This window comes from Stenella coeruleoalba, assembly GCF_951394435.1.
Source record: "Stenella coeruleoalba genome assembly, chromosome: 7".
In the NCBI taxonomy this organism is placed as follows: Eukaryota; Metazoa; Chordata; class Mammalia; order Artiodactyla; family Delphinidae; genus Stenella; species Stenella coeruleoalba.
The window spans coordinates 89,167,052-89,174,994 of NC_137153.1; the positions used below are offsets into that span (position 1 = coordinate 89,167,052).

The 7,943-nt window shown below is 44.7% G+C and overlaps 1 pseudogene across 1 annotated transcript; it reads right to left on the bottom strand.

Annotated features, from left to right (window-relative positions):
- Window positions 1–724: 724 nt before the first annotated feature.
- On the bottom strand, window positions 725–2,037 carry LOC307189432 (nucleophosmin-like; annotated as a pseudogene). The gene has a single exon. The product of its transcript is annotated as a nucleophosmin-like (transcript).
- Window positions 2,038–7,943: the final 5,906 nt, after the last annotated feature.

Below are 7,943 nucleotides of genomic sequence, written 5' to 3' on the forward strand. Positions count from 1 at the left end.
CCTGTCTCTGGGGGACTTGGCAAGCAGGTGCGCTGAGGAGGTAGCTTCTCTTCCTCAGCCCTGATCTGCAGGAGCTCCAGGAGATACAAGTCACAAAAAGAGTGCATTTCCAAATTATGGAGCAGAGAGAAAAGGAGGAGGGACACTACCTAAGCAACTGAGGCAGACTACCAATGAAATCTTCTAGAACTTTTTTTTTACTTTATTAAAATACTGAGTTTATTTCACATGTATATTTTAATCTCCCCACCATTTTCATTTGTCTGACCACCACTACTACTATGTCCTATCATAACATTCTAGACATACTTAAAACCAAGCAAAGGGTGGAGTTCCATCTTTAAAAACTAAACATGCATTTTGGACAACACATTCTTGGCAATGGAACCTGGACAATATTTATCAGACATGGTAGGGAAAGTTCTCACTCTTCATTATAAAAAGGACAGCCAGATATCAACTATTTTCTTTCTATCTATCTATCTATCTACCTATCTATTATCATCTATTTTTGGCTGCGTTGGGTCTTTGTTGCTGTGTGCGGGCTTTCTCTAGTTGTCGTGAGCGTGGGCTACTCTTCATTGCGGAGCATGGGTTTCTCATGGTGGTGGCTTCTCTTGTTGCAGAGTATGGGCTCTAGGTGCGTGGGCTTCAGTAGTCGAGGCACGCAGGCTCAGTAGTTGTGGCTCGTGGGCTCTAGAGCACGAGCTCAATAGTTGTGGCGCATGGGCTTAGTTGCTCCGCGGCATGTAGGATCTTCACGGACCAGGGCTTGAACCCGTGTTCCCTGCATTGGCAGGCGGATTCTTAACCACTGTACCACTAGGGAAGTCCCTAAACTATTTTCTTAAAGAGACTTCCTCCACTGCCAGAGATCTTGAATAGCCTTCCGGAAACAATTCTTCACTTAACTGATGAACTTGGCTTCCACTCTGGGAAGGGAACCACCTTTTTCTATACTTGCATTTTTACTTTAATGTCTTCTACAGAGCTAGGTCCTTTCTGTGTTTTAGCAGTCTTTTCCTGTTTTTTGAAGGATTCTTGACCTTTTGATCTTGGTGTTGATGGTTTTGAGTCTTTTCCATTCTGGTTTGATTTTTGTGCACTTTTGGCTGGAGTATCTTGTACAGATTACTGGAGCTTTTTCTTCAGCTTCCTCATCATCAAAGTCATCATCATCGTCATCTGCATCATCATCGTCACCTTCATCAGCAGCAAGTTTTACTTTTTTCCGTGGAAACTTGCTACCACTTCCAGGGGCAGAACACTTTCCAGGTATACTTAGGAGTGTCACATCCTCCTCCTCTTCATCTTCTCACTCTGCATCTTCCTCCACAGCTACTAAATGCTGTCCACTAATAATGCACAGGCCCTGAACCACACTTCAACCATCAGACCACAGCTGGTGTTATTTCAAAGCCCCCAAGGGAAACCATTGGCTGTACAGACATCTTTGAAGTTGCCAGTGTTACCTGAATTGGACTGCCTTCATAATTCATCGCCTCTGCTCCAACAATGTGCAATTCATCCTTTGCACCAGCCCCTAAACTGAGGGTTCTAAAAGATAACTGGTGCTCATTTTCATCATTATCGACCTTAAAGTGATAATCTTTGTCGGCCTTTAGTTCACAACCGAAAAGATAGTTCTGGGACCTCAGGGGACTCATGTCCATGTCCATCGAATCTTCCATCGGTTGTTGGCATGCACTTAGGTGGGAGAGAAAGCGGACGGAGGTAAACGACTACTGTTCCGGAGAATAGCCGCGAAGGATGGAATCATACCAGGGCTGGGGCTACTTTAGTCTCTTGCAGACACACAGGACACCGCAGGCTCCCAAGCCTTGTGGAGCACCATAGACAAACCAAAGCAGCTGCAGTCCTCGGCAGTTCCCAAACCCCAAAACTTGAAGGGACTCTTTGCAGAAGTGGAGCCAGCTCTTCCAGGGTGTTCCCTCTCTGCATAGTGAGTCCCTGGGGCTACTGTCCTGGTCTTGGGTGGCTGACCCCCACTAGGGTCTCCCTTTGCCTTATTCAGTGGATTCCCTAATGGGCCCAGTCCATATTCAGGCTAAAATATCCCCATTGCAGCCCCAGCCCTAGCCCCCTCTGATCTTGAACCCTGCCCCAATCCCAGCCCCTAACTCAGGCCCACCTTCAACCTCTCTCCCATTCTGTCACCCCAGATAGGGCCTGTGGAGTGTCCTTCTCTGAACCCCAGGATGAAGGGCAGTCTCTCATCCCAAAAGAAATTCAACCCCGAGACTGGCACTTATTCTAGAAGCAGCTGGAACTCTTTCCGGTCCAAAGAGCTCAGGAAACCTTTCATCCTCTAGCTCCCAACGTTCCGCAGTGCAACATGGCCTCTCTGTCCTAAGTACCAGGCTCCATCCTTGCTAGAGAATTTCCTATTATCAATGAGATCTGGTGGCAGCTGGAGCACCACCTTTGAAAGAGCTTCATCCAACACTGGGCCCACCTGGCACAGATAGAGCCTCAGGGCAAACTAGCAGGGAATTCTTGGCCAAAGGGCAAACGTGAACCTTCACAGCCCTCTGTGGTAGGGGCCAAAGCAGCAAGGAAGAATCTAGGCCACATGACATTGAGGCAATCAGGAAATTTCCATGTGAAGGGACAGGCAAGGTGACCCACAAAGAGTCTGGTGCATAGCCTGAGGAAGAGCCCCCAAATAACCCAGGTATTTAGAAAGCTATCCTGGGAGGAGTCTAGGGTCTGACTCTGAGGAGACAGAAAGTGACCTGGTATGTCACTCAGGGGGCTCAACAGAAAACCTAGACCAGAGGCAACTGGAAAACACCCTAAAGATTCATTTGGACAAGAACTTGGGTAGATGTCTCCAGCAGGAGCCCTGTAGGTGTGTGTAGCTCATGGCTTGTTGCCACCTATACACTGCCCCCTCCTGGGGAGTCTTATGGCCACTTGGAAACTGGAAATTCAGCACCTTCAATGAATCAGGAACACTGCCTGAATACCTCTTGGAAGCTTTCCTTCCTTGATCTAGGCATTAGACAAGCACTAGAAGCCCAGATTACATGGTTTGGGGTACAGCAAAGGTAGAGCTTACCTCTCAAGTTCCCTGAATCCATAAAACCGTTTAGCTGATAGAGACTCAGTCATGGCCCCTTCCTCAGTCCACCTTCCTCTCTCAGCCACCCATGTTTCAGGGATGGCTAAGCCGAGGTTGCTTAGCTCTTTGAAAGAAACCCTTAGGCAGGTCAGGAGAGAAGCTGACGACAAAAGTTCAGTCTCCATCTTGGATAGTCCTCTCCCGGTTCCTCAGCTGTAAACAAGGAAGGCCAGACAGCCCTGAGATGTTGGTTATTGTTCACACAAGACCTTCAGTCGGAGGAGAAGAACAAACTTTTTAGCTCCTCCCACCATCATCATGGACAAACTGTGGCAGAGTGGGAATGTATGGGGGACAAAAGAGGCAGTCCAGAGTCACTCCAAGTCAAACAATGGCAGGACATGACCCAAGGGATGAGAGTGGAGTCATGTCCCAACAGACTCTAGTCACAGAGAAGCAGTACCCCAGAGGCAGAGAACAGGGAGGAGAGGGTCTGGAGGTAAGCATCTTCTTTCCATTTTAGGAAAAGGATGTTGGAGATTAATTTAGGGGTTCCTTCAAAGGCCAAAAAGTCCAGGGAAGAAGTTCAAGATGACTGCAGCTCCTGAGCCACAACTGGAAGATGTTCTGAGAGCCTGTGAGCTGGAAGATGTACAGAAACTAAATGGCTGTCTGAGCGGTCAAGGGGTCCAGTGACCAAGGAATCTCCCTCCCCCCTTGAGGAGTGTTGGTTGCCCAAGATCTGCAAAGGCCAAGCCTTAAAGAGCAGCTTGCTCATGGACTGAGGCTCATACTGGAGGTAGAGATGCAGAGCCAGCCTCAGGATTTTCCCACTGAAGTGCTCCTTGCCTCAGAGAGTCTGCCTACTCCATTTCCTTAAATCTATAAATCAATTTGAGGAGAGTTGACATCTTAATAACACCATGCCCTTCAATTCACAACATTGTAGATCTCTCCATGTACTTAGACCTTCTTCAATTTCCCTTGGCAATGTTCTTTAATCTTCCTTGTACAGCTATATCTTGATAAATTTATCTTGATAAACATATCTTGATAAATTTTATCCCTATTTCATATTTTTACATGAATGCTATCTTTAAGTTTCCAATTGTTCATTGCTAATATATAGAGATAAAATTAATTTTTGTTTTTTGACCTTATATTCCATAACTTTGTTAAACTTATTAGTTCGAGTGGCTTTTTCTGTTGACTCTTTAGGATTTTCTACATAGACATGTCATCTATAAATAAGGAAAATTATATGTCTCCCTTTCCAATCCATGTGTTTTTTCTTTCTTTTTCTTGCCTTACTGCATTAGCTAGTACCTCCAGTACAATATTGAATAGAAATGGTACATGTAGACATCCTTGTCTTGTTCTTGATCTTAGGTTGGAAAGTATTCAGTCTTTCACCACTAAATATGATGCTGGCTGGTTGTTTTGTAGATGGCCTTTATCAGACTGAGGAAGTTTCCTTCTATTCCTGGTTTTGAGTTTGTTTGTTTGTTTTTTTTACCAGGAATGGATATTATATTTGGTCAAATGCTTTCTCAGCATCTATTGAAATGAACATAGCGTTTTTCTTTTTCAGTTTGTAAATATGATGATTATGTTGATTTATTTAATGTGAAACCAACTCCACATTCCTGGGATAAATCATACTTGGTCATGATATATTATCCTTTAATATGTTGTTGGATTAAACTTCCTAAAATTTTCTTTAGAATTTTTGCAAATAAGAGATATTGGTTTGTAGTTTTCTTTCTTGTAATATTTTTGTCTGGTTTTGGTATTATGGTAATGTTGCGATCATAAAATGAGCTGGAAAGTATTCCCTCCTTTTCAATATTTTAAGAGTTTATTTAGAATTATTTTTTCTTCCTTGTTTGATAGAATTCACCAGGGAAGTCATCTGCACCTGAAGTTTTCTGTGAGAGAAGGTTTTTAACTACAATTCCAATTTCTTTAATAAAGGCTCTTCAAGTTATTTACTTCTTCTTTAGTGATTTCTGGTAATTTGTATATTCATATTTTTTATTCATTTCATCTAAGTTTTTAAAATTTATTGACACAAAGTTGTTCATAATATTCCTTTTAAATATTAGTATAATTAATAGAGGTGTCACCTCTCTTCCCTGATACTATTAATTGGTTTTTTCTTTTTTTCTAATCAGTCTGAGCCAGAAGTTTATCAAGTTAATCTGAAATAACCAGCTTTTGGTTTTATTGATTTATTTAAAATTTTCTGTTTCATTGATTCCTGCTTTGGGTTTAATTTGCTCTTTTTGCTGCAATTTATTGGGATTTTAGCAAGCAACAGAAACAAATGCATGGGTTCACTCCATGTTTATCCAGAAATCAGAGATGTGATTTGAGGGGAACTCAGTTCCCCCTCAGTTCCCTGGTCAACTCAGTTTTAATTCCACTTCATGGCTCTTCCATTTGAATTTATGGAATAGCCATTTGTAGATTCTCCTAGGCTGGAAACCCTAGAGTTATTAGTGTTTAAGAATGTTGGTTCTCGGGGCTTCCCTGGTGGCGCAGTGGTTGAGAGTCCGCCTGCCGATGCAGGGGACACAGGTTCATGCCCCGGTCTGGGAAGATCCCACATGCCGCGGAGCGGCTGGGCCCGTGAGCCACGGCCACTGAGCCTGCGCGTCCGGAGCCTGTGCTCCACAACGGGAGAGGCCACAACAGTGAGAGGGCCACGTACTGCAAAAAAAAAAAAAAAAAAGAATGTTGGTTCTGGGACTTCCCTGGTGGTGCAGTGGATAAGACTCTGTGCTCCCAATGCAGGGGGCCCGGGTTCAATCTCCGTCAGGGAACTAGATCCCACATGCATGCCGTAACTAACAGTTCGCATGCCACAACTAAGGAGCCTGCAAGCCGCAACTAAGGAGCCTGAGAGCTGCAACTAAGGAGCCCGTGAGCTGCAACTAAGGAGCCCGCGAGCTGCAACTAAGGAGCCCGCCAGCAGCAACGAAGACCCAGTGCAACCAATAAATAATTTTTTTTTAAGTTTCAAAATCAATATAAAAAAAATGTTGGTTCTGCAGTTTTACAGACTCAGGATTTACATCCTAAGTCTTCCCCCTTTCTAACCATGAGACCTTGTAGAGTAATTTAATGTCCTTGATCCTCAGCTTCTCAACTGTATAATGGAAATAACAGTATCTTTCCTCATAATGAGATAATCCATGTTAATTAAAACTCTTAGCTCTGTACCTAACCTGAAGTGCTTAATAAATGTTAGCTATTATTTATTACTATTTTTTCATGACTTTCATCACAAAAATCCATCCTGCCCTAAAAACCCCTTTATCATTTAAGGATTTTGTCATGTTAACCCCTCCTGTTAAATAAACTCACTTTCCACTGCTCAAGAGTGTGGTAGCTAAATGTTACAAGCTAGCTTTTGTTTTATAGCAAATCATCCCAAAATTAGTGGCTTAAAATAAACATTTTTTTCCCCTCATGATTCTTTGTGCTGGCTGGCCATCTAGGCCAACTCAGATATAGCTGGATGATACAGGATGGCTTCACTTATATGTCTGGTGACTGGTTCAGTATCAGCTGAGACTCAGCCATGATCTCAAGCAGGCTAACTCAGGCTTGTTTGTGTGGTAGTAGGAGTCCCAAGAGGAAGAGAGGGCAAGCTCTGATGACCAAGCTCCTCCCACCTGAGGACCCAGCGGATATTCTGTGCATGGCTTCACTAATCAATCCATTTTATGTCACTTGATTTCTCCTTGCCTTGTTTGCAAGCTCTTCTTACTCATGTTGTCCTCCTAGATTGACGGTATCTTTGAATGTGACCTTTTATCTTGGCAAAGACAGGATACTGGGCAAAGAACTAAGGAAGAGAAATCTCCAGCTCCGATATGAGGGGGTCCCTGACTTGAAGTCCCTGAGGTCCCTGGATAACCAGCCTAACCCCTCTGGGACTCGGTCCTGCCTTGGCTCTGCCAGTTCTCTGACCTTGACTCCTCCCCAACCCAGGCAGAGCCTGAGCCTCCAATCTGTTGACAGCCCTACTCCACCGCCAACGCAAGCTCAGCTCTGCCACCTGTGACCGTGCCAGCCTGCCCTTCTTCCTAGTCTGCCCCACCTCCATCTCAGCACAGTCCCCTGACCCAGTGGGAATAGTCGATCCCCAGCTCTGAGCCTCTCCTTTCCTGCTGACTGAGCTCAGAGCTCCCATTGTGACAGTGGGTAAGGGCCAGCCCTGGGGATCCAGGGAGAGCAATCCCCAGCAGTCAAATGGCCTGTGAGCTCACTAAATGCAATCAGACAGAGACCCAGTGGGAGGAGCTGACGAGTGAAATGATCCTGCAAGCAGAGACCCATCCCTTTGTCTAGCCTGGACGAACTGCACAGGTTTGGCAAGTACGGAGCTAAGGTGCTCTCAGCAGCTCAGCCCTCTACCAGCAACACCATCCCGCACAGGCGCCTGTCTTCTGCCTGGAGGCCCAATGCCTTATCCAAAACCCTGTCTGGGAAGAAGAGAAAAAGTCAGTGCATCCTTGGGGACAAGCTGCCCAGGCCCAGCCAGTTTACCTGCTCCAAACTGGCTCAGCTCCACAGCTGATGTGTGACCTGGGTGATGTCTGTTTCTGTGATCCACATGTGATGCTCCAGGAAAATATATCTCTAACTATATTTACCAGATTGGGGGGGGGGGGTGGGGGCGCGAGGACAAAGTTACATATTTATATAAATCGAACTTATTCAAGTTAGGACATTTAACTCTCCTTATGTTCCACCTATAAAAATAACATGTGCTCATGATTAGAAAAAAAATCCACAGCATACTGAAGAGAATAAAGTGAGAAGTTCCCTTCCCCAATAAGCCCCCAGA